General features: G+C 42.9%; 7 non-coding genes across 7 annotated transcripts; all 7 read right to left on the minus strand.

Annotated features, from left to right (window-relative positions):
* Window positions 1–10961: 10961 nt before the first annotated feature.
* On the minus strand, window positions 10962–11124 carry LOC135022076 (U1 spliceosomal RNA). The gene has a single exon (XR_010219242.1). It is a non-coding gene; the product is annotated as a U1 spliceosomal RNA (small nuclear RNA).
* Window positions 11125–11276: 152 nt separating this feature from the next.
* Window positions 11277–11440, minus strand: LOC135022085 (U1 spliceosomal RNA). Its single transcript, XR_010219252.1, has one exon. It is a non-coding gene; the product is annotated as a U1 spliceosomal RNA (small nuclear RNA).
* Window positions 11441–12111: 671 nt separating this feature from the next.
* LOC135022049 (U1 spliceosomal RNA) lies at window positions 12112–12274 on the minus strand. The gene has a single exon (XR_010219216.1). It is a non-coding gene; the product is annotated as a U1 spliceosomal RNA (small nuclear RNA).
* A 152-nt stretch (window positions 12275–12426) lies between these two features.
* LOC135022043 (U1 spliceosomal RNA) lies at window positions 12427–12590 on the minus strand. Its single transcript, XR_010219210.1, has one exon. It is a non-coding gene; the product is annotated as a U1 spliceosomal RNA (small nuclear RNA).
* Window positions 12591–13260: 670 nt separating this feature from the next.
* Window positions 13261–13423, minus strand: LOC135022045 (U1 spliceosomal RNA). The gene has a single exon (XR_010219212.1). It is a non-coding gene; the product is annotated as a U1 spliceosomal RNA (small nuclear RNA).
* Window positions 13424–13575: 152 nt separating this feature from the next.
* On the minus strand, window positions 13576–13739 carry LOC135022035 (U1 spliceosomal RNA). The gene has a single exon (XR_010219202.1). It is a non-coding gene; the product is annotated as a U1 spliceosomal RNA (small nuclear RNA).
* A 671-nt stretch (window positions 13740–14410) lies between these two features.
* Window positions 14411–14573, minus strand: LOC135022081 (U1 spliceosomal RNA). The gene has a single exon (XR_010219247.1). It is a non-coding gene; the product is annotated as a U1 spliceosomal RNA (small nuclear RNA).
* Window positions 14574–25946: the final 11373 nt, after the last annotated feature.

Below are 25946 nucleotides of genomic sequence, written 5' to 3' on the forward strand. Positions count from 1 at the left end.
TTACGTCCCTGGGTGGGATTGAACCACCAACCTTTTGGTTAACAGCCGTACACACTAACTGATTGCGCCACAGAGACACTTTGCAAAAGTACTAACTGACAAATGCTAATAAGCATTCATCTAAAACGTTTCCTAGAAAAACTTAAAAAAGTCAATAATCTGGAGAGTTTTTGTAAGATGTTTCTTCTATCAACCAACGAAGAAACACATTGGTACTTTCCCATGATGAGTGAGTGCTTCAGGATCTCTTGCACTTACATGTGCAGCAGAGTACAGCAATGGAAGCATGCTGGGCCCATAACCCAGAGGTAGGCAGATTGAAACTATCCTCTGCTATATGCATTTTTTTTTGTTAATTAAAGTAATCCAAAACTGGGATTGATATTTTGGCTCTTTTATTTTTACTTAAAGTACAATAACTTTTACCATTTTAATTTGTTTTAATAGTATATTGACAGTATTGTTTTCTTTCAAAAATCCACTTAATTTTCTTTACCCTATTATTAAAATGGTAATTGACAAAAACAAACTACATTGTCACCAGAAGAGCAATACAAAATGTACAAGTGATATATTAAAATCATCTTTCCAGCTTGAATTTCAATGATGCATTGGGGCAACGATTTTGTGAGAAACATCTTCACCCTTAAATAAAGATTTTCTTAATTCCTTACCTGTGTGCTAATTAGATATCACCTTGTTTTCACATTAAACAGACTTCCACATGAGAAAGCAGCAAGGATGCAGTGGCGTTAATGTTTCCTGGTGTCAACCTGTATTATTTCAGTAGACATTGAAATGAGGATGCATCTTGCTGCCTTTCCAATGAAGCAAGTTTAATTTAGTAATAGGTGAAAAACCATCACTACAAAGGTGTTAATCAGAGACTTTGCTTTGTGGACACTTTTCAGAGAACAAATTTGTTAGCATAAAAATAAAGCCAGAAAATGAAGAGCTGTTTAATCACTCAATTGGATTTTTCTGCCAGCATATTTCTTTTTCTCTGCAACCCACTGCTAAATTGTGCTTCCTAGCTGTTTTTATAAAATCACTGAATCAAATCTAACTCTGATTACATCAGAGAAGGCCAGGTACCCTACACCATAACAGGGGGTTTGAAATTTTGACTTGTCTACTTAAAGATCACCAAAATCTGATAACAAGGTCAATTACGTACCTGGGTGGGATTGAACCACCAACCTTTTGGTTAATAGCCGTACACACTAACTGATTGCGCCACAGAGACACATTGCAAAAGTATATACTGACAAGGGCTAATAAGCATTCATCTAAAACGTTTCCTAGAAAAACTTTAAAAAGTCAATAATCTGGAGAGTTTTTGTAAGATGTTTCTTCCATCAACCAACGAAGAAACACATTGGTACTTTCCCATGATGAGTGAGTGCTTCAGGATCTCTTGCACTTACATGTGCAGCAGAGTACAGCAATGGAAGCATGCTGGGCCCATAACCCAGAGGTAGGCAGATTGAAAATATCCTCTGCTATATGCTTTTTTTTTTGTTAATTAAAGTAATCCAAAACTGGGATTGATATTTTGGCTCTTTTATTTTTACTTAAAGTACAATAACTTTTACCATTTTAATTTGTTTTAATAGTATATTGACAGTATTGTTTTCTTTCAAAAATCCACTTAATTTTCTTTACCCTATTATTAAAATGGTAATTGACAAAAACAAACTACATTGTCACCAGAAGAGCAATACAAAATGTACAAGTGATATATTAAAATCATCTTTCCAGCTTGAATTTCAATGATGCATTGGGGCAACGATTTTGTGAGAAACATCTTCACCCTTAAATAAAGATTTACTTAATTCCTTACCTGTGTGCTAATTAGATATCACCTTGTTTTCACATTAAACAGACTTCCACATGAGAAAGCAGCAAGGATGCAGTGGCGTTAATGTTTCCTGGTGTCAACCTGTATTATTTCAGTAGACATTGAAATGAGGATGCATCTTGCTGCCTTTCCAATGAAGCAAGTTTAATTTAGTAATAGGTGAAAAACCATCCCTACAAAGGTGTTAATCAGAGACTTGGCTTTGTGGACACTTTTCAGAGAACAAATTTGTTAGCATAAAAATAAACCAGAAAATGAAGAGCTGTTTAATCACTCAATTGGATTTTTTTGCCAGCATATTTTTTTTCTCTGCAACCCACTGCTAAATTGTGCTTCCTAGCTGTTTTTTATAAAATCACTGAATCAAATCTAACTCTGATAACATCAGAGAAGGCCAGGTACCCTACACAATAAGAGGGGGTTTGAAATTTTGACTTGTCTACTTAAAGATTACCAAAATCTGAACACAAGGTCAATTACGTCCCTGGGTGGGATTGAACCACCAACCTTTTGGTTAATAGCCTTACACACTAACCAATTGCACCACAGAGACACTTTGCAAAAGTACATACTGACAAAATCTAATAAGCATTCATCTAGAACGTTTCCTAGAAAAACTTTAAAAAGTCAATAATCTGGAGAGTTTTTGTAAGATGTTTCTTCCATCAACCAATGAAGAAACACATTGGTACTTTCCCATGATGAGTGAGTGCTTCAGGATCTTTTGCACTTACATGTGCAGCAGAGTACTGCAATGGAAGCATGCTGGGCCCATAACCCAGAGGTAGGCAGATTGAAACTATCCTTTGCTATATGCATTTTTTTTGTTAATTAAAGTAATCCAAAACTGGGATTGATATTTTGGCTCTTTTATTTTTACTTAAAGTACAATAACTTTTACCATTTTAATTTGTTTTGATAGTATATTGACAGTATTGTTTTCTTTCAAAAATCCACTTAATTTTCTTTACCCTATTATTAAAATGGTAATTGACAAAAACAAACTACATTGTCACCAGAAGAGCAATACAAAATGTACAAGTGATATATTAAAATCATCTTTCCAGCTTGAATTTCAATGATGCATTGGGGCAACGATTTTGTGAGAAACATCTTCACCCTTAAATAAAGATTTTCTTAATTCCTTACCTGTGTGCTAATTAGATATCACCTTGTTTTCACATTAAACAGACTTCCACATGAGAAAGCAGCAAGGATGCAGTGGCGTTAATGTTTCCTGGTGTCAACCTGTATTATTTCAGTAGACATTGAAATGAGGATGCCTCTTGCTGCCTTTCCAATGAAGCAAGTTTAATTTAGTAATAGGTGAAAAACCATCCCTACAAAGGTGTTAATCAGAGACTTGGCTTTGTGGACACTTTTCAGAGAACAAATTTGTTAGCATAAAAATAAACCAGAAAATGAAGAGCTGTTTAATCACTCAATTGGATTTTTTTGCCAGCATATTTTTTTTTCTCTGCAACCCACTGCTAAATTGTGCTTCCTAGCTGTTTTTTTTATAAAATCACTGAATCAAATCTAACTCTGATAACATCAGAGAAGGCCAGGTACCCTACACAATAAGAGGGGGTTTGAAATTTTGACTTGTCTACTTAAAGATCACCAAAATCTGAACACAAGGTCAATTACGTCCCTGGGTGGGATTGAACCACCAACCTTTTGGTTAATAGCCTTACACACTAACCAATTGCGCCACAGAGACACTTTGCCAAAGTACATACTGACAAAATCTAATAAGCATTCATCTAGAACGTTTCCTAGAAAAACTTTAAAAAGTCAATAATCTGGAGAGTTTTTGTAAGATGTTTCTTCCATCAACCAATGAAGAAACACATTGGTACTTTCCCATGATGAGTGAGTGCTTCAGGATCTTTTGCACTTACATGTGCAGCAGAGTACTGCAATGGAAGCATGCTGGGCCCATAACCCAGAGGTAGGCAGATTGAAACTATCCTTTGCTATATGAATTTTTTTTGTTAATTAAAGTAATCCAAAACTGGGATTGATATTTTGGCTCTTTTATTTTTACTTAAAGTACAATAACTTTTACCATTTTAATTTGTTTTGACAGTATATTGACAGTATTGTTTTCTTTCAAAAATCCACTTAATTTTCTTTACCCTATTATTAAAATGGTAATTGACAAAAACAAACTACATTGTCACCAGAAGAGCAATACAAAATGTACAAGTGATATATTAAAATCATCTTTCCAGCTTGAATTTCAATGATGCATTAGGGCAACGATTTTGTGAGAAACATCTTCACCCTTAAATAAAGATTTTCTTAATTCCTTACCTGTGTGATAATTAGATATCACCTTGTTTTCACATTAAACAGACTTCCACATGAGAAAGCAGCAAGGATGCAGTGGCGTTAATGTTTCCTGGTGTCAACTTGTATTATTTCAGTAGACATTGAAATGAGGATGCATCTTGCTGCCTTTCCAATGAAGCAAGTTTAATTTAGTAATAGGTGAAAAACCATCCTTACAAAGGTGTTAATCAGAGACTTGGCTTTGTGGATACTTTTCAGAGAACAAATTTGTTAGCATAAAAATAAAGCCAGAAAATGAAGACCTGTTTAATCACTCAATTGGATTTTTCTGCCAGCATATTTTTTTTTCTCTGCAAACCACTGCTAAATTGTGCTTCCTAGCTGTTTTTATAAAATCAATGAATCAAATCTAACTCTGATTACATCAGAGAAGGCCAGGTACCCTACACAATAAGATGGGGTTTGAAATTTTGACTTGTCTACTTAAATATCACCAAAATCTGATCACAAGGTCAATTACGTCCCTGGGTGGGATTGAACCACCAACCTTTTGGTTAATAGCCTTACACACTAACCAATTGCGCCACAGAGACACTTTGCAAAAGTACATACTGTCAAAGGCTAATAAGCATTCATCTAAAACGTTTCCTAGAAAAACTTTAAAAAGTCAATAATCTGGAGAGTTTTTGTAAGATGTTTCTTACATCAACCAATGAAGAAACACATTGGTACTTTCCCATGATGAGTGAGTGCTTCAGGATCTCTTGCACTTACATGTGCAGCAGAGTACTGCAATGGAAGCATGCTGGGCCCATAACCCAGAGGTAGGCAGATTGAAACTATCCTTTGCTATATGCATTTTTTTTGTTAATTAAAGTAATCCAAAACTGGGATTGATATTTTGGCTCTTTTATTTTTACTTAAAGTACAATAACTTTTACCATTTTAATTTGTTTTGATAGTATATTGACAGTATTGTTTTCTTTCAAAAATCCACTTAATTTTCTTTACCCTATTATTAAAAAAAATGGTAATTGACAAAAACAAACTACATTGTCACCAGAAGAGCAATACAAAATGTACAAGTGATATATTAAAATCATCTTTCCAGCTTGAATTTCAATGATGCATTGGGGCAACGATTTTGTGAGAAACATCTTCACCCTTAAATAAAGATTTTCTTAATTCCTTACCTGTGTGCTAATTAGATATCACCTTGTTTTCACATTAAACAGACTTCCACATGAGAAAGCAGCAAGGATGCAGTGGCGTTAATGTTTCCTGGTGTCAACCTGTATTATTTCAGTAGACATTGAAATGAGGATGCATCTTGCTGCCTTTCCAATGAAGCAAGTTTAATTTAGTAATAGGTGAAAAACCATCCCTACAAAGGTGTTAATCAGAGACTTGGCTTTGTGGACACTTTTCAGAGAACAAATTTGTTAGCATAAAAATAAAGCCAGAAAATGAAGAGCTGTTTAATCACTCAATTGTATTTTTTTGCCAGCATATTTTTTTTATCTGCAACCCACTGCTAAATTGTGCTTCCTAGCTGTTTTTTATAAAATCACTGAATCAAATCTAACTCTGATTACATCAGAGAAGGCCAGGTACCCTACACAATAAGAGGGGGTTTGAAATTTTGACTTGTCTACTTAAATATCACCAAAATCTGATCACAAGGTCAATTACATTCCTGGGTGGGATTGAACCACCAACCTTTTGTTAATAGCCTTACACACTAACCAATTGCGCCACAGAGACACTTTGCAAAAGTACATACTGACAAAGGCTAATAAGCATTCATCTAGAACGTTTCCTAGAAAAACTTTAAAAAGTCAATAATCTGGAGAGTTTTTGTAAGATGTTTCTTCCATCAACCAACGAAGAAACACATTGGTACTTTCCCATGATGAGTGAGTGCTTCAGGATCTCTTGCACTTACATGTGCAGCAGAGTACTGCAATGGAAGCATGCTGGGCCCATAACCCAGAGGTAGGCAGATTGAAATTATCCTTTGCTATATGCATTTTTTTTTGTTAATTAAAGTAATCCAAAACTGGGATTGATATTTTTGCTCTTTTATTTTTACTTAAAGTACAATAACTTTTACCATTTTAATTTGTTTTAATAGTATATTGACAGTATTGTTTTCTTTCAAAAATCCACTTAATTTTCTTTACCCTATTATTAAAATGGTAATTGACAAAAACAAACTACATTGTCACCAGAAGAGCAATACAAAATGTACAAGTGATATATTAAAATCATCTTTCCAGCTTGAATTTCAATGATGCATTGGGGCAACGATTTTGTGAGAAACATCTTCACCCTTAAATAAAGATTTTCTTAATTCCTTACCTGTGTGCTAATTAGATATCACCTTGTTTTCACATTAAACAGACTTCCACATGAGAAAGCAGCAAGGATGCAGTGGCGTTAATGTTTCCTGGTGTCAACCTGTATTATTTCAGTAGACATTGAAATGAGGATGCATCTTGCTGCCTTTCCAATGAAGCAAGTTTAATTTAGTAATAGGTGAAAAACCATCCCTACAAAGGTGTTAATCAGAGACTTGGCTTTGTGGACACTTTTCAGAGAACAAATTTGTTAGCATAAAAATAAACCAGAAAATGAAGAGCTGTTTAATCACTCAATTGGATTTTTTTGCCAGCATATTTTTTTTCTCTGCAACCCACTGCTAAATTGTGCTTCCTAGCTGTTTTTTATAAAACCACTGAATCAAATCTAACTCTGATAACATCAGAGAAGGCCAGGTACCCTACACAATAGATGGGGTTTGAAATTTTGACTTGTCTACTTAAATATCACCAAAATCTGATCACAAGGTCAATTATGTCGCTGGGTGGGATTGAACCACCAACCTTTTGGTTAATAGCCTTACACACTAACCAATTGCGCCACAGAGACACTTTGCAAAAGTACATACTGACAAAGGCTAATAAGCATTCATCTAGAACGTTTCCTAGAAAAACTTTAAAAAGTCAATAATCTGGAGAGTTTTTGTAAGATGTTTCTTCCATCAACCAATGAAGAAACACATTGGTACTTTCCCATGATGAGTGAGTGCTTCAGGATCTCTTGCACTTACATGTGCAGCAGAGTACTGCAATGGAAGCATGCTGGGCCCATAACCCAGAGGTAGGCAGATTGAAACTATCCTTTGCTATATGCATTTTTTTTGTTAATTAAAGTAATCCAAAACTGGGATTGATATTTTGGATCTTTTATTTTTACTTAAAGTACAATAACTTTTACCATTTTAATTTGTTTTGATAGTATATTGACAGTATTGTTTTCTTTCAAAAATCCACTTAATTTTCTTTACCCTATTATTAAAATGGTAATTGACAAAAACAAACTACATTGTCACCAGAAGAGCAATACAAAATGTACAAGTGATATATTAAAATCATCTTTCCAGCTTGAATTTCAATGATGCATTGGGGCAACGATTTTGTGAGAAACATCTTCACCCTTAAATAAAGATTTTCTTAATTCCTTACCTGTGTGCTAATTAGATATCACCTTGTTTTCACATTAAACAGACTTCCACATGAGAAAGCAGCAAGGATGCAGTGGCGTTAATGTTTCCTGGTGTCAACCTGTATTATTTCAGTAGACATTGAAATGAGGATGCATCTTGCTGCCTTTCCAATGAAGCAAGTTTAATTTAGTAATAGGTGAAAAACCATCCCTACAAAGGTGTTAATCAGAGACTTGGCTTTGTGGACACTTTTCAGAGAACAAATTTGTTAGCATAAAAATAAAGCCAGAAATGAAGAGCTGTTTAATCACTCAATTGGATTTTTTTGCCAGCATATTTCTTTTTCTCTGCAACCCACTGCTAAATTGTGCTTCCTAGCTGTTTTTATAAAATCACTGAATCAAATCTAACTCTGATTACATCAGAGAAGGCCAGGTACCCTACACAATAGATGGGGTTTGAAATTTTGACTTGTCTACTTAAATATCACCAAAATCTGATCACAAGGTCAATTACGTCCCTGGGTAGAATTTAACCACCAACCTTTTGGTTAATAGCCGTACACACTAACCAATTGCGCCACAGAGACACTTTGCAAAAAGTACATACTGACAAAGGCTAATAAGCATTCATCTAGAACGTTTCCTAGAAAAACTTTAAAACGTCAATAATCTGGAGAGTTTTTGTAAGATGTTTCTTCCATCAACCAACAAAGAAACACATTGGTACTTTCCCATGATGAGTGAGTGCTTCAGGATCTCTTGCACTTACATGTGCAGCAGAGTACTCCAATGGAAGCATGCTGGGCCCATAACCCAGAGGTAGGCAGATTGAAACTATCCTTTGTTATATGCATTTTTTTTGTTAATTAAAGTAATCCAAAACTGGGATGGATATTTTTGCTCTTTTATTTTTACTTAAAGTACAATAACTTTTACCATTTTAATTTGTTTTAATAGTATATTGACAGTATTGTTTTCTTTCAAAAATCCACTTAATTTTCTTTACCCTATTATTAAAATGGTAATTGACAAAAACAAACTACATTGTCACCAGAAGAGCAATACAAAATGTACAAGTGATATATTAAAATCATCTTTCCAGGTTGAATTTCAATGATGCATTGGGGCAACGATTTTGTGAGAAACATCTTCACCCTTAAAAAAAGATTTTCTTAATTCCTTACCTGTGTGCTAATTAGATATCACCTTGTTTTCACATTAAACAGACTTCCACATGAGAAAGCAGCAAGGATGCAGTGGCGTTAATGTTTCCTGGTGTCAACCTGTATTATTTCAGTAGACATTGAAATGAGGATGCATCTTGCTGCCTTTCCAATGAAGCAAGTTTAATTTAGTAATAGGTGAAAAACCATCCTTACAAAGGTGTTAATCAGAGACTTGGCTTTGTGGACACTTTTCAGAGAACAAATTTGTTAGCATAAAAATAAAGCCAGAAAATGAAGAGCTGTTTATTCACTCAATTGGATTTTTCTGCCAGCATATTTTTTTTCTCTGCAACCTACTGCTAAATTGTGCTTCCTAGCTGTTTTTATAAAATCACTGAATCAAATCTAACTCTGATTACATCAGGGAAGGCCAGGTACCCACACCATAACAGGGGGTTTGAAATTTTGACTTGTCTACTTAAATATCACCAAAATCTGATCACAAGGTCAATTACATCCCTGGATGGGATTGAACCACCAACCTTTTGGTTAATAGCCGAACACACTAACCGATTGCGCCACAGAGACACTTTGCAAAAAGTACATACTGACAAAGGCTAATAAGCATTCATCTAGAACGTTTCCTAGAAAAACTTTAAAAAGTCAATAATCTGGAGAGTTTTTGTAAGATGTTTCTTCCATCAACCAACGAAGAAACACATTGGTACTTTCCCACGATGAGTGAGTGCTTCAGGATCTCTTGCACTTACATGTGCAGCAGAGTACTGCAATGGAAGCATGCTGGGCCGATAACCCAGAGGTAGGCAGATTGAAACTATCCTCTGCTATATGCATTTTTTTTTAATTAAAGTAATCCAATATTGGGATTGATATTTTGGCTCTTTTATTTTTACTTAAAGTACAATAACTTTTACCATTTTAATTTGTTTAATAGTATATTGACAGTATTGTTTTCTTTCAAAAATCCACTTAATTTTCTTTACCCTATTATTAAAATGGTAATTGACAAAAACAAACTACATTGTCACCAGAAGAGCAATACAAAATGTACAAGTGATATATTAAAATCATCTTTCCAGCTTGAATTTCAATGATGCATTGGGGCAACGATTTTGTGAGAAACATCTTCACCCTTAAATAAAGATTTTCTTAATTCCTTACCTGTGTGCTAATTAGATATCACCTTGTTTTCACATTAAACAGACTTCCACATGAGAAAGCAGCAAGGATGCAGTGGCGTTAATGTTTCCTGGTGTCAACCTGTATTATTTCAGTAGATATTGAAATGACGATGCATCTTGCTGCCTTTCCAATGAAGCAAGTTTAATTTAGTAATAGGTGAAAAACCATCCCTACAAAGGTGTTAATCAGATACTTGGCTTTGTGGACACTTTTCAGAGAAAAAATTTGTTAGCACAAAAATAAAGCAAGAAAATGAAGAGCTGTTTAATCACTCAATTGGATTTTTTTGCCAGCATATTTCTTTTTCTCTGCAACCCACTGCTAAATTGTGCTTCCTAGCTGTTTTTTTTATAAAATCACTTAATCAAATCTAACTCTGATTACATCAGAGAAGGCCAGGTACCCTACACCACAAGAGGGGGTTTGAAATTTTGACTTGTCTACTTAAAGATCACCAAAATCTGATAACAAGGTAAATTACGTCCCTGGGTGGGATTGAACCACCAACCTTTTGGATAATAACCGAACACGCTAACTGATTGCGCCACAGAGACACTTTGCAAACGTACATTCTGACAAACGCTAATAAGCATTCATCTAGAACGTTTCCTAGAAAAACTTTAAAAAGTCAATAATCTGGAGAGTTTTTGTAAGATGTTTCTTCCATCAATCAACGAAGAACATTCAAGCTGATTTCTTGCAGCAGCTGGGCACTGTAACAGCTCCAGAGCTGCTCTGTATGGGAACTAAAAGGGTGTGGGCCCTGCAGCACTACCTGTAGTTCGCATTGTGCGTTGGAAGGCACAAAGTAAGCAGACGGGAGAAGTCAGGATAGTGCGCAAGGGCATAGAAGGGAGCGGCTCAAGAAAAGAGAAGTGGAAACAGACAGCAAACTAGGCTGGAGAGAGACCTGAGACAAAGAGATCTGAATTATACGAGAGCCGACCAGGGGAAACACAAATTATGCAGTCGAGTTTCCCACATTTGGGGAAATAGCTGGAGCAGCACACACAGAGTGCAATGGGTGAGCCTTGCCCTGGGAGAAGCACCTTCATGATCATAGTATCTCACCTGGCAGGTAAGTAGGAGTTGGGCAAGAGCTGAGGAGGGTCGCTGCTCGGGCACCCCCCTGTCAAGTGAAGGAGATCCAAATGAGGCAGCACAAGAGAACTCTCGAAAGAAGAACAAGGCTAGAGGAAGATCTGAGACACAGAAATCTGGCTTTTACCAGAGCTGACCAGAGGAAAGCACAAACACAGTCCCCCACTACCACAAATTATGCAGTCGAGTTTCCCACATTTGGGGAAATCACAGGGGTCAGCATACCCAGAATGCAATGAATGAACCTCACCCTGGGAGAACAATCTTCATGACCATGGTATCTCCTATGCAAAATAAGTATGATTTGGGATAGGGCTGGGGAGGGCCGCTGCTCAGGCACATCTCTGTCAAGTAAAGGAGATTCAACTGAGGCAGCACAAGGGAACTCTCATCTGGGGACAACAACTGCAGGGAGAACACATATTTTCAGATGAACATGGGAGGGCAGAAGGCTGCCTAATACTGAAGCACCCCCAAACAACAAACCAAATGCAACAACTAGTACAAGCATTCCTGGGGGAAGGCCTGCAGCAGATGGATTTGCATATGGTGATGTCATCCAAGCAGTGGGTCAAAGTTGGCTTCAACCCTCGTCTGCATATGAAAAGAGAAAAGGGGCGTGCAGGGCATGGCGGCCTTTTGCGGCGCTTGGATGACCCCTAGTTCGCATTAAACACCTCCACCCTACTTCGGTGTGGGGCTCATGTTGGCTATGCCCCAGCCCCTGAAGCATTCAAGCTGATTACTTGCAGCAGCTGGGCACTGTAATAGCTCCAGAGCTGCTCTGTAAGGCAAGTAAAAGGGTGTGGGCCCTGCAGCACTACCTGTAGTTCGCATTGTGCGTTGGAAGGCACAAAGTAAGCAGATGGGAGAAGTCAAGATAGTGCGCAAGGGCATAGAAGGGAGCGGCTCAAGAAAAGAGAAGTTGAAACAGACAGCAAACTAGGCTGGAGAGAGACCTGAGACAAAGAGATCTGAATTATACGAGAGCTGACCAGGGGAAACACAAATTATGCAGTCAAGTTTCCCACATTTGGGGAAATCGCAGGAGCAGCACACCCAGAGTGCAATGGGTGAGCCTTGCCCTGGGAGAAGCACCTTCATGATCATAATATCTCACCTGGCAGGTAAGTAGGAGTTGGGCTTGAGCTGGGGAGGGTCGATGCTCGGGCACCCCCCTGTCAATTGAAGGAGATCCAACTGAGGCAGCACAAGGGAACTCTCGAAAGAAGAACAAGGCTAGAGGAAGATCTGAGACAAATAAATCTGACTTTTACCAGAGCTGACCAGAGGAAAGCACAAACACAGTCCCCCACTACCACAAATAATGCAGTCAAGTTTCCCACATTTGGGGAAATCATAGGAGTCAGCATACCCAGAATGCAATGAATGAACCTCACCCTGGGAGAACAATCTTCATGACCATGGTATCTCCTATGCAAAATAAGTATGATTTGGGATAGAGCTGGGGAGGGCCGCTGCTCAGGCACATCTCTGTCAAGTAAAGGAGATTCAACTGAGGCAGCACAAGGGAACTCTCATCTGGGGACAACAACTGCTGGGAGAACACATATTTTCAGATGAACATGGGAGGGCAGAAGGCTGCCTAATACTGAAGCACCCCCAAACAACAAACCAAATGCAACAACTAGTACAAGCATTCCTGGGGGAAGGCCTACAGCAGATGGATTTGCATATGGTGATGTCATCCAAGCAGTGGGTCAAAGTTGGCTTCAACCCTCGTCTGCATATGAAAAGAAAAAAGGGATGTGCAGGGCATGGCGTCCTTTTGTGGCACTTGGATGACCCCTAATTCACATTAAACATCTCCACCCTCCTTCGGTGTGGGTCTCATGTTGGCTATGCCCCAGCCCCTGAAGCATTCAAGATGATTTCTTGCAGCAGCTGGGCACTGTAACAGCTCCAGAGCTGTTCTGAAAAGCATGTAAAAGGGTGTGGGCCCTGCAGCACTACCTGTAGTATGCATTGTGCGTTGGAAGGCACAAGTAAGCAGACGGGAGAGGTCAGTATAGTGTGCAAGGGCATAGAAGGGAGCGGCTCAAGAAAAGAGAAGTGGAAACAGACAGCAAACTAGGCTGGAGAAAGACCTGAGACAAAGAGATCTGAATTATACGAGAGCCGACCAGAGGAAACACAAATTATGCAGTCAAGTTTCCCACATTTGGGGAAATCGCAGGAGCAGCACACCCAGAGTGCAATGGGTGAGCCTTGCCCTGGGAGAAGCACCTTCCTGATCATAGTATCTCACCTGGCAGGTAAGTAGGAGTTGGGCTAGAGCTGGGGAGGGTCGCTGCTCGGGCACCCCCCTGTCAAGTGAAGGAGATCCAACTGAGGCAGCACAAGGGAACTCTCGAAAGAAGAACAAGGCTAGAGGAAGATCTGAGACATAGAAATCTGATTTTTACCAGAGCTGAGCAGAGGAAAGCACAAACACAGTCCCCCACTACCACAAATAATGCAGTCGAGTTTCCCACATTTGGGGAAATCACAGGGGTCAGCATACCCAGAATGCAATGAATGAACCTCAACCTGGGAGAACAATCTTTATGACCATGGTATCTCCTATGCAAAATAAGTATGATTTGGGATAGGGCTGGGGAGGGCCGCTGCTCAGGCACATCTCTGTCAAGTAAAGGAGATTCAACTGAGGCAGCACAAGGGAACTCTCATCTGGGGACAACAACTGCAGGGAGAACACATATTTTCAGATGAACATGGGAGGGCAGAAGGCTGCCTAATACTGAAGCACCCCCAAACAACAAACCAAATGCAACAACTAGTGCAAGCATTCCTGGGGGAAGGCCTGCAGCAGATTGATTTGCATATGGTAATGCCATCCAAGCAGTGGGTCAAAGTTGGCTTCAACCCTCGTCTGCATATGAAAAGAGAAAAGGGGCATGCAGGGCATGGCGGCCTTTTGCGGCGCTTGGGTGACCCTTAGTTCGCATTAAACACCCCCACCGTCCTTCGGTGTGGGGCTCATGTTGGCAATGCCCCAGCCCCTGAAGCATTCAAGCTGATTTCTTGCAGCAGCTGGGCACTGTAACAGCTCCAGAGCTGCTCTGTGAGGCAAGTAAAAGGGTGTGGGCCCTGCAGCACTACCTGTAGTTTGCATTGTGTGTTGGAAGGCACAAAGTAAGCAGACGGGAGAAGTCAGGATAGTGCGCAAGGGCATAGAAGGGAGCGGCTCAAGAAAAGAGAAGTGGAAACAGACAGCAAACTAGGCTGGAGAGAGACCTGAGACAAAGAGATCTGAATTATACGAGAGCCGACCAGGGGAAACACAAATTATGCAGTCAAGTTTCCCACATTTGGGGAAATCACAGGGGCAGCACACCCAGAGTGCAATGGGTGAGCCTTGCCCTGGGAGAAGCACCAACATGATCATAGTATCTCACCTGGCAGGTACCAACGGCGAAACTCCGTACAACAAACCTCTGCAGGATTTCTACCCTGTCTGAGAGCGCGCAACTGACTTTCAGCGGACGCCTCTCTATCAGGGTCATCATACAAGAGCCCTAAAGACTCAAAAAAAGCGTCAATTGACAACAATGCCGGATCCTCTGCTCTTAAACCAAATGCCCAGGTCTGAGGATCCCCCTGGAGCAAAGAAATCATAAACCCGACCCGCTGAGATTCAGTACCCGAGGAAGTCGGTCTTAAACGAAAATAAAGTTTACAGGATTCTTTAAAATTAAAAAACTCTTTTCTATCACCAGAAAAACGGTCAGGCAAATGCATTTTTGGTTCAGGGACTACCCTTGGGGAAGCTCGCAAAAGATCTTCCTGCGACTTCACCCGAAGAGAAAGATCCTGAACCAACTGAGTAAGTTCTTGAATCTGGCTGACTAAGAGCTGACCAGGATTTGGCCCTAAACCTGTTGGATTCATGAGGCCGATAAACTCTCACAAAACTGAATGAGAAAAAATTAAACCCCGCTTAATTTTAAGTTTTGGTATGGCCGGTAATAATGTTATGATTCCAGCACTCTGGTCAGAGAAGATCTTATGGCAAGGACTGGAGCACTGGAACGGAATGCTGGGGAAGGGAGCAGGACAGGAAAATAGCCCCTGGCGCCCTAACTCTGTTGTCTCACCCATGTTGTCAGAAATCCCCTGCGAGACTATGGTTTCTTGAGCCCTTGGCAGCCGCGTTTGAAGGGCGGATTATGTCTGCCCAACTTCGATGCCCCCCGGTCTTAATGAGAGACAAAGGGAAACCTGAGACAGGGTGATAACAAGAGGCCCTCTAACTAAACAACCAGGCCAGGGGCTAAGCAAACTCAAAACTATAATATGTGCGGAGAAACCGCCAGGAAAAAGGACAACCAAAATATCCACTTGTCCAATTCTCCTACCCGGCACCGCCAAGTACCAGAGAGGACTTGTGGAAGCGGAACCCTCCGCAAATGCTCCAAACACAAAATATAAAAGGTAAAGCGGCTGAGCCGCAACACACGGCAGAGCCGCAACTCACGAACACCACTGGATATAAAACGGTGATCAGTCAGGACTCCAGGGAACCAAACGAACTCTTGGGATGAGATGACAACTCCCGAATACCGGACTTCTGCGGACTGGAATGACCGGATACAGCAGGACTGGAAACAGACTCTCAGCAAACAAAGGCAGCATGCAGGAAGCTATTACCGGCGTCTGTGAGAAGCCCTGGGAGTGTATTTAACAAGGAGTCCTCCAATCAGCTGCTAAAGGCTGATTAGAATAAATGCCGTGCAGCTGCCTTGCTGCACGGCCAGAGAGCAGGTGAATATCTTAATTTCCTAAAGCCTAGCAACGGGGAACGCGGTCCGCCAGTGGCGTCCCCGTTGCTAGGGTCCGTGCGGCTCAGCGCGCCCGGCGTCTAGCGTTGCTAGGGAGCCGGCGGCTGTACGTGCACGGCGTCTCTAGTTGCTAGGCGCCGGGCCGCGCAGACCATCAAGCGGACCCCGGCGCCTAACAGTATGACTCCCAAAAACAACAACCGCGTCATTGGGACCAACTGCGATTTTGGCAAGTTTAGGAGCCAACCATGTTGTTGAAGAACTGTCAGGGAGAGTGCAATGTTTTGCACCAACTGGTCCCTGGATCTCGCCTTTATCAGGAGATCATCCAAGTACGGGATAATTGTGACTCCTTGCTTGCGAAGGAGAACCATAATTTCCGCCATCACCCTGGTGAAAATCCTCGGAGCCGTGGACAGACCAAACGGCAATGTCTGAAATTGGTAATGACAATCCTGAATTGCAAACCTTAGGTAGCTTGAGGCAGTGGCTAAATGGGAACATGTAAGTAGGCATCCTTTATGTCTACCAAAACCATGAAATCTCCGTCCTCCGGACTGGAGATCACTGCCCTGAGAAATTCCATCTTGAAATTGAATTTCTTTAGGAAGAAATTGATGGATTTCAGATTTAAGATTGGTCTGACTGAGCCGTCCGGCTTCGGGACCACGAAGAGGCTTGAATAAAAACCTTCTCCCTGCTGACTAAGGCCAATTTGAACAATCGGTGAGGGGGAACGTCTTGAAACCCCAGTTTGTACCCTTGGGACACTATTTGTAAAACCCACGAGTCCAGGTCCGAATGAATCCAGAACTGACTGAAGAGTTTTAGACGTGCCCCCACTGGTGTGGGCTCCTGCAAGAAAGCCCCAGTGTCATGCAGTGGATTTGGCAGAAGCAGAGGACAATCTCTGGTCCTGCGATCTTGAAGAGGCTACAGACCTCTTCCTTTTCCTTCCTCTACCTGCAAAGAAAGGGGAATCTAAACTTCTTGCATATCTATTGGGCCAAAATGACTGCGGTAGAAAATGATGCGTCTTCATCCGTTGACAGGGAACATAGGGCAAGAAGGTTGACTTACCATTGAAATGAGGATGCATCTTGCTGCCTTTCCAATGAAGCAAGTTTAATTTAGTAATAGGTGAAAAACCATCCTTACAAAGGTGTTAATCAGAGACTTGGCTTTGTGGACACTTTTCAGAGAACAAATTTGTTAGCATAAAAATAAAGCCAGAAAATGAAGAGCTGTTTAATCACTCAATTGGATTTTTCTGCCAGCATATTTTTTTTCTCTGCAACCCACTGCTAAATTGTGCTTCCTAGCTGTTTTTATAAAATCACTGAATCAAATCTAACTCTGATTACATCAGAGAAGGCCAGGTACCCTACACCATAACAGGGGGTTTGAAATTTTGACTTGTCTACTTATTATAGTTTTGAGTTTGCTTAGCCCCTGGCCTGGTTGTTTAGTTAGAGGGCCTCTTGTTATCACCCTGTCTCAGGTTTCCCTTTGTCTCTCATTAAGACCGGGGGGGCATCGAAGTTGGGCAGACATAATCCGCCCTTCAAACGCGGCTGCCAAGGGCTCAAGAAACCATAGTCTTGCAGGGGATTTCTGACAACACGGGTGAGACAACAGAGTTAGGGCGCCAGGGGCTATTTTCCTGTCCTGCTCCCTTCCCCAGCATTCCGTTCCAGTGCTCCAGTCCTTGCCATAAGATCTTCTCTGACCAGAGTGCTGGAATCATAACATTATTACCGGCCATACCAAAACTTAAAATTAAACGGGGTTTAATTTTTTCTCATTCAGTTTTGTGAGAGTTTATCGGCCTCATGAATCCAACAGGTTTAGGGCCAAATCCTGGTCAGCTCTTAGTCAGCCAGATTCAAGAACTTACTCAGATGGTTCAGGATCTTTCTCTTCGGGTGAAGTCGCAGGAAGATCTTTTGCGAGCTTCCCCAAGGGTAGTCCCTGAACCAAAGATGCATTTGCCTGACCGTTTTTCTGGTGATAGAAAAGAGTTTTTTAATTTTAAAGAATCCTGTAAACTTTATTTTCGTTTAAGACCGACTTCCTCGGGTACTGAATCTCAGCGGGTCGGGTTTATTATTTCTTTGCTCCAGGGGGATCCTCAGACCTGGGCATTTGGTTTAAGAGCAGAGGATCCGGCATTGTTGTCAATTGACGCTTTTTTTGAGTCTTTAGGGCTCTTGTATGATGACCCTGATAGAGAGGCGTCCGCTGAAAGTCAGTTGCGCCCTCTCAGACAGGGTAGAAATCCTGCAGAGGTTTATTGTACGGAGTTTCGCCGTTGGTCGAACGACTGTGGCTGGAATGACCCAGCCCTGCGCAGTCAGTTTCGCCTCGGCTTATCAGAGTCTATAAAAGACAGTCTCCTTCAGTACCCTGCTCCTGAGACTCTCGATAAACTCATGGAGCTTTCTATTAAGATTGATCGTCGTCTCAGAGAGCGGAGGGCTGAAAAAGGAGCACCTGTAAGGACAAGTCCGTGTGTATATTCCATTCCTGAAGACGTAGAGGAGACCATGCAGATGGGTCTCTCCCGGCTGTCTCCTGAAGAAAGAGCCAGAAGGCAAAATTCTGGTCTTTGTCTGTACTGTGGGGGTAAGGGACATTTTGCTCGTAATTGTCCGAACAAGTCGGGAAACGCTTTGACCAGGTGAATTGTGAGGGGGTTCACCTAGGTCTGCAGCTTATCTCCTCGAATAACTCCCTTTTAGTCCCAGTTAAAGTTTCCTTTGGCAGCCTCAGTTCTTTGGTGTCGGCTTTTGTTGACAGTGGAGCTGCAGGAAACTTTATGGATTTAACTTGGGCTAAGGCCTTAGGCATTCCTCAGTTACCTTTGGGTAGGTGTGTCACCATGCATGGCTTAGATGGGAGTCCGCTGTCTAATGGGATTATTTCTCTCCGTACACCCCCTGTACTACTTACAGTAGGAGCTCTACATTCCGAGAAAATCGAGTTCTTTCTTACACATTGCCCAGCAGTTCCAGTTGTTCTGGGTCACCCTTGGCTGGCCTTTCATAATCCCACCATTGATTGGCGGTCGGGGAAGATTTCACATTGGGGTACTTTTTGTGATAAGGAATGTATCATGTTTCCAGTCAGAGTAGCAGCTATCATTCCAGAACTCATTCCGGTGGAATACCAGGAGTTTGCTGATGTTTTCTCCAAAGGCAATGCGGACATTCTGCCTCCCCATCGGCCTTATGATTGTGCTATTGAGTTAATTCCTGGTGCCGCATTGCCAAAGGGAAGATTATATGCATTATCCGGGCCAGAAACTGCGGCTATGAATGATTATGTAAAGGAGAGCCTTGAGAAAGGATTTATTAGACCATCAAAATCTCCTTTAAGTGCAGGCTTCTTCTTTGTGGAGAAAAAGGATGGCTCGCTTAGACCTTGCATTGATTTTAGAGCCCTGAATAAGATCTCAGTTAAAAACACCTATCCTTTGCCGTTGATTTCTGTACTCTTTGATCAGTTACGTTCTGCTGTGATTTTTTCTAAAATTGACCTTAGAGGAGCGTACAACCTCATCCGAATTAAATCTGGAGATGAGTGGAAAACGGCCTTCAGTTCTCAGTCGGGTCACTACGAATACCTGGTGATGCCGTTCGGCCTGTCCAATGCTCCGGCAGTTTTTCAAGACCTCATTAACGATGTGCTCCGTGACTTCCTAGGGAAATTCGTGGTCGTTTACTTAGACGACATCCTGATTTTTTCTAAATCAATGGAACAACATGTTACCCAGGTGCGTCTGGTTCTTCAAAAGTTATGTGAGAATCATTTATATGCCAAGCTGGAGAAGTGTGAGTTTCATGTCACGGAAGTATCTTTTTTAGGGTACATAATTTTCCATGGAACCAAAGAAACTCCAGGCCATCCTTAGTTGGGCGCAACCCACCAATTTAAAAGCAATTAAGCGTTTTTTAGGGTTTGCGAATTATTATAGGAGGTTCATTCATTCTTTTTCTGACCTGGTTGCTCCCATTGTAGCTCTGACAAAGAAAGGAGCGGATCCTACCAACTGGTCGCGTGAAGCTGAGTTGTCCTTCCGGGCCTTGAAACAAGCCTTTGTCTCGGCTCCAGTCCTCTGACATCCTAATCCGGAATTGCCCTTTGTGGTGGAGGTTGATGCCTCGGAGGTTGGAGTGGGGGCTATCCTTTCTCAAAAGGATCCGGAGTCTCTGGAGTTACATCCTTGTGCCTTTATGTCCAGGAAATTCTCCTCCGCTGAATCCAACTATGACGTTGGTAATCGGGAGTTACTGGCGGTAAAATGGGCTTTCGAGGAGTGGAGGCATTGGCTGGAGGGAGCAAAACATACTATTTCGGTATTGACTGACCATAAGAACCTGCAATAGATTGAATCGGCTAAGCGGCTTAATGCCCGGCAGGCACGTTGGGCATTATTTTTTACGCGTTTCAAATTTATAATCACTTTCAGGCCTGGTTCCAAGAATACTAAGGCTGATGCCCTGTCACATAGCTTTCTTCCGGTTCACAATAACAATCCTGTTACCCCCATACTTCCATCTTCGGTCATCTGGGCGGGCCTCACACAAGATTTATTTACCCAGTTAAAACAGCTTCAACACCAAGCTCCTAGAATTACTCCTGCTGGTCGTCTTTACGTCCCTGAGTTTTTGAGAGTTACTGTTTTAACGGAATTCCATGATAACAAAGTTTCAGGGCATCCAGGAGTCTCTAAGACATTGGAGTTAGTCTCTCGCTCAGTATGGTGGCCTGGTCTTTCTAAAGACGTCAAGGAATTTGTTTATTCAAGTCAGGTTTGTGCACAGCATAAGGTTCCCCGTTCCTTGCCCATCGGGCAACTTATGCCCGTAAATGTTCCTCTCCGGCCGTGGTCTCATATTTCCATGGATTTTGTGGTTGACCTTCCCCTTTCAGCCGGATTCCGAGTCATATGGGTGGTAGTGGACCGTTTTAGTAAAATGGCTCATTTTATTGCTCTTCCCCGATTGCCTTCTGCCCAAGGGTTGGCAGTTTTGTTTCTCCGCCATGTATTCAGGCTTCATGGGTTGCCTACTGATATTGTTTCTGATCGGGGTCCACAATTCATCGCACAATTCTGGAAATGTTTTTGTGCCTCATTGAAGATGAAATTGTCGTTAACATCCGGTTACCACCCACAATCCAACGGGCAAACCGAACGAGTTAACCAATCATTGAAACAATATTTGCGCTTGTATTCAGCCAAACTCCAGAATGATTGGTCCGAGTTTCTTCCGTTGGCTGAATTTGCTTACAATAATTCTTGTCATTCCTCCACTAAAGAGTCTCCATTCTTTTCAGTTTTTGGTTTTCACCCCAGAGCTAATTCTTTTTTTCATCATTCCTCAGTCTCCTCGCTTACCTTAACCTCCCATCTCAGAGCCATTTGGAAAAAGGTGCACCTTGCTCTCAGAAAAGCGGCCTTTCGAGAGAAGAAATTTTCTGACAGGCTCCGACGTCCTTGCACTTTTAAGGTGGGAGATAGGGTGTGGTTGTCGACTCGCAACATCAGGCTTCGACAATCCTCAGCTAGACTGGGACCCAAATTTATTGGGCCATTTCTTATTATTAAAAGAGTCAACCCAGTTGCCTTTCGGTTACGTTTACCAAGATCTCTCAGGATTGGAAATACGTTTCATTGTTCCCTGTTGAAACAATACGTTTCTTCCAGTAGATTTCCTCGGAAGATCTCTCAGGGTAGATCTCCAGTGGATGTACAGGGACAACAGGAGTTCTTGGTAGAGAAGGTTCTCGATTCCAAATTGTCCCGGGATCGGCTGTATTTTCTGGTTCACTGGAAAGGCTATGGTCCGGAGGAAAGGTCTTGGGTCCTGGATAAGGATCTTCATGCCCCGAGGCTCAAGAGGGCATTTTTCCGGGAATTTCCTCAGAAACCTGGCTTTAGGGGTTCCTTGACCCCTCCTCAAGGGGGGGGTACTGTTAGGCGCCGGGGTCCGCTTGATGGTCTGCGCGGCCCGGCGCCTTGCAACTAGAGATGCCATGCACGTACAGCCGCCGGCTCCCTAGCAATGCTAGACGCCGGGCGCGCTGAGCCGCACGGACCCTAGCAACGGGGACGCCACTGGTGGACCGCGTTCCCCGTTGCTAGGCTTTAGGAAATTAAGATATTCACCTGCTCTCTGGCCGTGCAGCAAGGCAGCTGCACGGCATTTATTCTAATCAGCCTTTAGCAGCTGATTGGAGGACTCCTTGTTAAATACACTCCCAGGGCTTCTCACAGATGCCGGTAATAGCTTCCTGCATGCTGCCTTTGTTTGCTGAGAGTCTGTTTCCAGTCCTGCTGTATCCGGTCATTCCAGTCCGCAGAAGTCCGGTATTCGGGAGTTGTCATCTCATCCCAAGAGGTCGTTTGGTTCCCTGGAGTCCTGACTGATCACCGTTTTATATCCAGTGGTGTTCGTGAGTTGCGGCTCTGCCGTGTGTTGCGGCTCAGCCGCTTTACCTTTTATATTTTGTGTTTGGAGCATTTGCGGAGGGTTCCGCTTCCACAAGTCCTCTCTGGTACTCGGCGGTGCCGGGTAGGAGAATTGGACAAGTGGATATTTTGGTTGTCCTTTTTCCTGGCGGTTTCTCAGCACATATTATAGTTTTGAGTTTGCTTAGCCCCTGGCCTGGTTGTTTAGTTAGAGGGCCTCTTGTTATCACCCTGTCTCGGGTTTCCCTTTGTCTCTCATTAAGACCGGGGGGCATCGAAGTTGGGCAGACATAATCCGCCCTTCAAACGCGGTTGCCAAGGGCTCAAGAAACCATAGTCTCGCAGGGGATTTCTGACAACACGGGTGAGACAACAGAGTTAGGGCGCCAAGGGCTATTTTCCTGTCCTGCTCCCTTCCCCAGCATTCCGTTCCAGTGCTCCGGTCCTTGCCATAAGATCTTCTCTGACCAGAGTGCTGGAATCATAACACATACTGGACACAGAAGAGGTTTTCTTCCACTGGAAAGGCTATGGAGATCCAGAGTCTGGTCAAACAAATTCTGAAACCAGCAAGAGTGTTAATCCATCAATGCATTCAGTTGCTGGGGAAGATGGTTGTGGCCTACGAGACCATTCAGTTTGGCAGGTTCCATGCCAGAGTGTTCCAGTGGGACCTGTTGGACAATTGGTCCGGATCCCACCTACACATGCACCGGAGGATAATCCTGTCTTCCAAGACCAGAATCTCACTCCATTGGTGGCTGCACAGTTCTCACCTCCTAGAGGGGCGATGGTTCGGGATCCAGGACTGGATCCTAGGGACCACAGATGCAACCCTCCGAGGCTGGGGAGCAGTCACACAGGGGGAAAACGTCCAAGGAAGATGGTCAAGTCAGGAAAGTTGTCTCCACATAAATGTTCTGGAGTTAAGGGCCATTTAATAACTGCAGACACAGTACACACTGGGACGGGTGCCCAGCATCCTCAACAGACTAAGAGAAAAGGATTTACCGGTAGGTATTAAAATCCTAGTTTCTCTAACGTCCTAGAGGATGCTGGGGACTCCGTAAGGACCATGGGGATAGACGGGCTCCACAGAGTTCATGATCTTCACTGAGGTAGCGCACAGCACTGCAGCTGTGCGCCATTGCTCCCATACACCTCACATACTCCGGTCACTGTAAGGGTGCAGGGCGCAGGGGGGGGGCCCTGGGCAGCAATATAAACCTCTTTTTGGCAAAAATATAACATATATACAGCTGGGCACTGTATATATGTATGAGCCCCCACCAATTTTACAGTTTAAGCGGGACAGAAGCCCGCCGCCGAGGGGGCGGGGCTTCTCCCTCAGCACTCACCAGCGCCATTTTTTCTCCACAGCACCGCTGAGAGGAAGCTCCCCGGACTCTCCCCTGCTTATACCACGGTAGAGAAGAGGGTTGAAAAGAGAGGGGGGGCACATAATTCGGCGCAAATTACATACAGCAGCGCTACTGGACAAACATTAAGTTACTGTGTTATTCCTGGGTTATATAGCGCTGGGGAGTGTGCTGGCATACTCTCTCTCTGTCTCTCCAAAGGGCCTTGTGGGGAAAATGTCTTCAGAAAAAGTATTCCCTGTGTGTGTGGTGTGTCGGTACTCGTGTGTCGACATGTCTGAGGAAGAAGGCTATATTAGAGAGGAGCGGGAGCAAATGAATGTGGTGTCTCCGCTGACACCTGATTGGATGGATATGTGGAATGTTTTAAATGCTAGTGTAAACTCATTGTACAAAAGATTAGACAAGGCTGAAGCTTTGGGACAGTCAGGGACTCAACCCATGCCTGATCCTATGTTGCAGGGACTGTCAGGGTCTCATAAGCGCCCACTATCCCAGATTGTTGACACAGATACCGACACGGATTCTGACTCCAGTGTCGATTACGATGATGCAAAGTTACAGCCAAAATTGGCAAAATCCATTCGATATATGATTATGGCAATAAAAGATGTTTTGCACATCACAGAGGAACCCCCTGTCCCTGACAAGAGGGTACATATGTACAAGGGAAAGAAGCCTGAGGTAACCTTTGAGGGGGTCACACGAGCTGAACGAGTTATGTGAAAAAGCTTGGGAATCTCCAGATAAAAGACTGCAGATTTCCAAAAGGATTCTTATGGCGTATCCTTTTCCATCAACGGATAGGTTACGATGGAAATCCTCCCGTAGGATGGACAAAGCATTAACACGCACAGCTACAGTTGGAAAATCAAATTTTTTACCTTATGTTCCCTCACAGCATAAGAAAGCTCCGCATTATCAAATGCAGTCCTTTCGGTCACAAAGAAACAAGAAAGTGCGAGGTGCGTCCTTTCTTGCCAGAGGTAGGGGCAGAGGAATAAAGCTGCACAACACAGCTAGTTCCCAGGAACAGAAGTCCTCCCCGGCCTCTACAAAATCTACCTCATGACGCTGGGGCTCCACTGGCAGAGTCCGGCCCATGTGATGTCATGCAGCTGCTCTGGCCACGCCTCCTGTTTCTCCGTTGCCGACCCCATTTTGAAACCGTGCCCCCGCACCGCTCCATCTCCGACTTGGAAATGGAGTGTTGTTGACCCCCCTCCCCCCCCCCTTCACCGATTCACAGGCAGAGGTGATCGCATTATCTGCGGGGTGCCGCAGAAAATGCAGGCGGATGCGTATGCTCTTAGCAGTTTTTGCAGTTGGATTGCGATCCAACCTGAATTAGGCCCCATTACCTATCACAATGCACTGCGGGTAGTACAAAATGGGGTTAATATAGGAGAAAAAACCCCAGAGCTGTGCTCCTTAACTGTCCCTGGTGGCTAGTGGAGCGGCTGCCCAGTAATCAGTGTCCACGCCAGTGCGCACACGGCCCGCCCCCATCAGCGGCCTCGTGATCCCGGAGGGCGGTGTGTGTGTGACTGACCTTAGGAAGAAACCGGAGCCTCCGCTGCAGTGACCCAGCAACCGGGGCACGGGAGTATACTGCGCCACTGGGAGTGATGGAGCTGCAGTAAAGAGGTCTATTAGACCTAGCCTGCTGCAGCCCTTGTAGATTCTTATAAAAAAAGTTCTTCTTTTCTTGCCAAAATTAATAGCTAAGAATAGGCTGCCTGAGGCAGCCCCCTGTTAAGTGGCCTGCTACTGAAGGCACCAACTACAAACTGAGCTCCCTGTTCATGGAAGCGAGGTTATAGAGGAGGGGGCGCTGAGCATCTTGGGAACAGTCAAAAGCTTTGAGCCTGTTGGTGCCTCAGATCAAGATCCTACTCTGGTGTACATATACAATGTGAATCCTTGTGGAGTCCAGTGTACCCCACAGAAGAAATGAATGCGTCACACCCATTGGCAGCAACATTAGAATAGCTGCTGATGGGCACAATTGAGAAAGGAAGGGGGGAAAACATTTGAATCCAGCACATATATGTAATTTGAATATGTAATTTGTACCTTCCTACTTTAAAATGTAATGGATGAACCTCACCCTGTGAGAACTATCTTCATGATCAAGAGATCTCATATGCA

This window comes from Pseudophryne corroboree, unplaced genomic scaffold (genome assembly GCF_028390025.1).
Source record: "Pseudophryne corroboree isolate aPseCor3 unplaced genomic scaffold, aPseCor3.hap2 scaffold_381, whole genome shotgun sequence".
NCBI lineage: Eukaryota > Metazoa > Chordata > Amphibia > Anura > Myobatrachidae > Pseudophryne > Pseudophryne corroboree.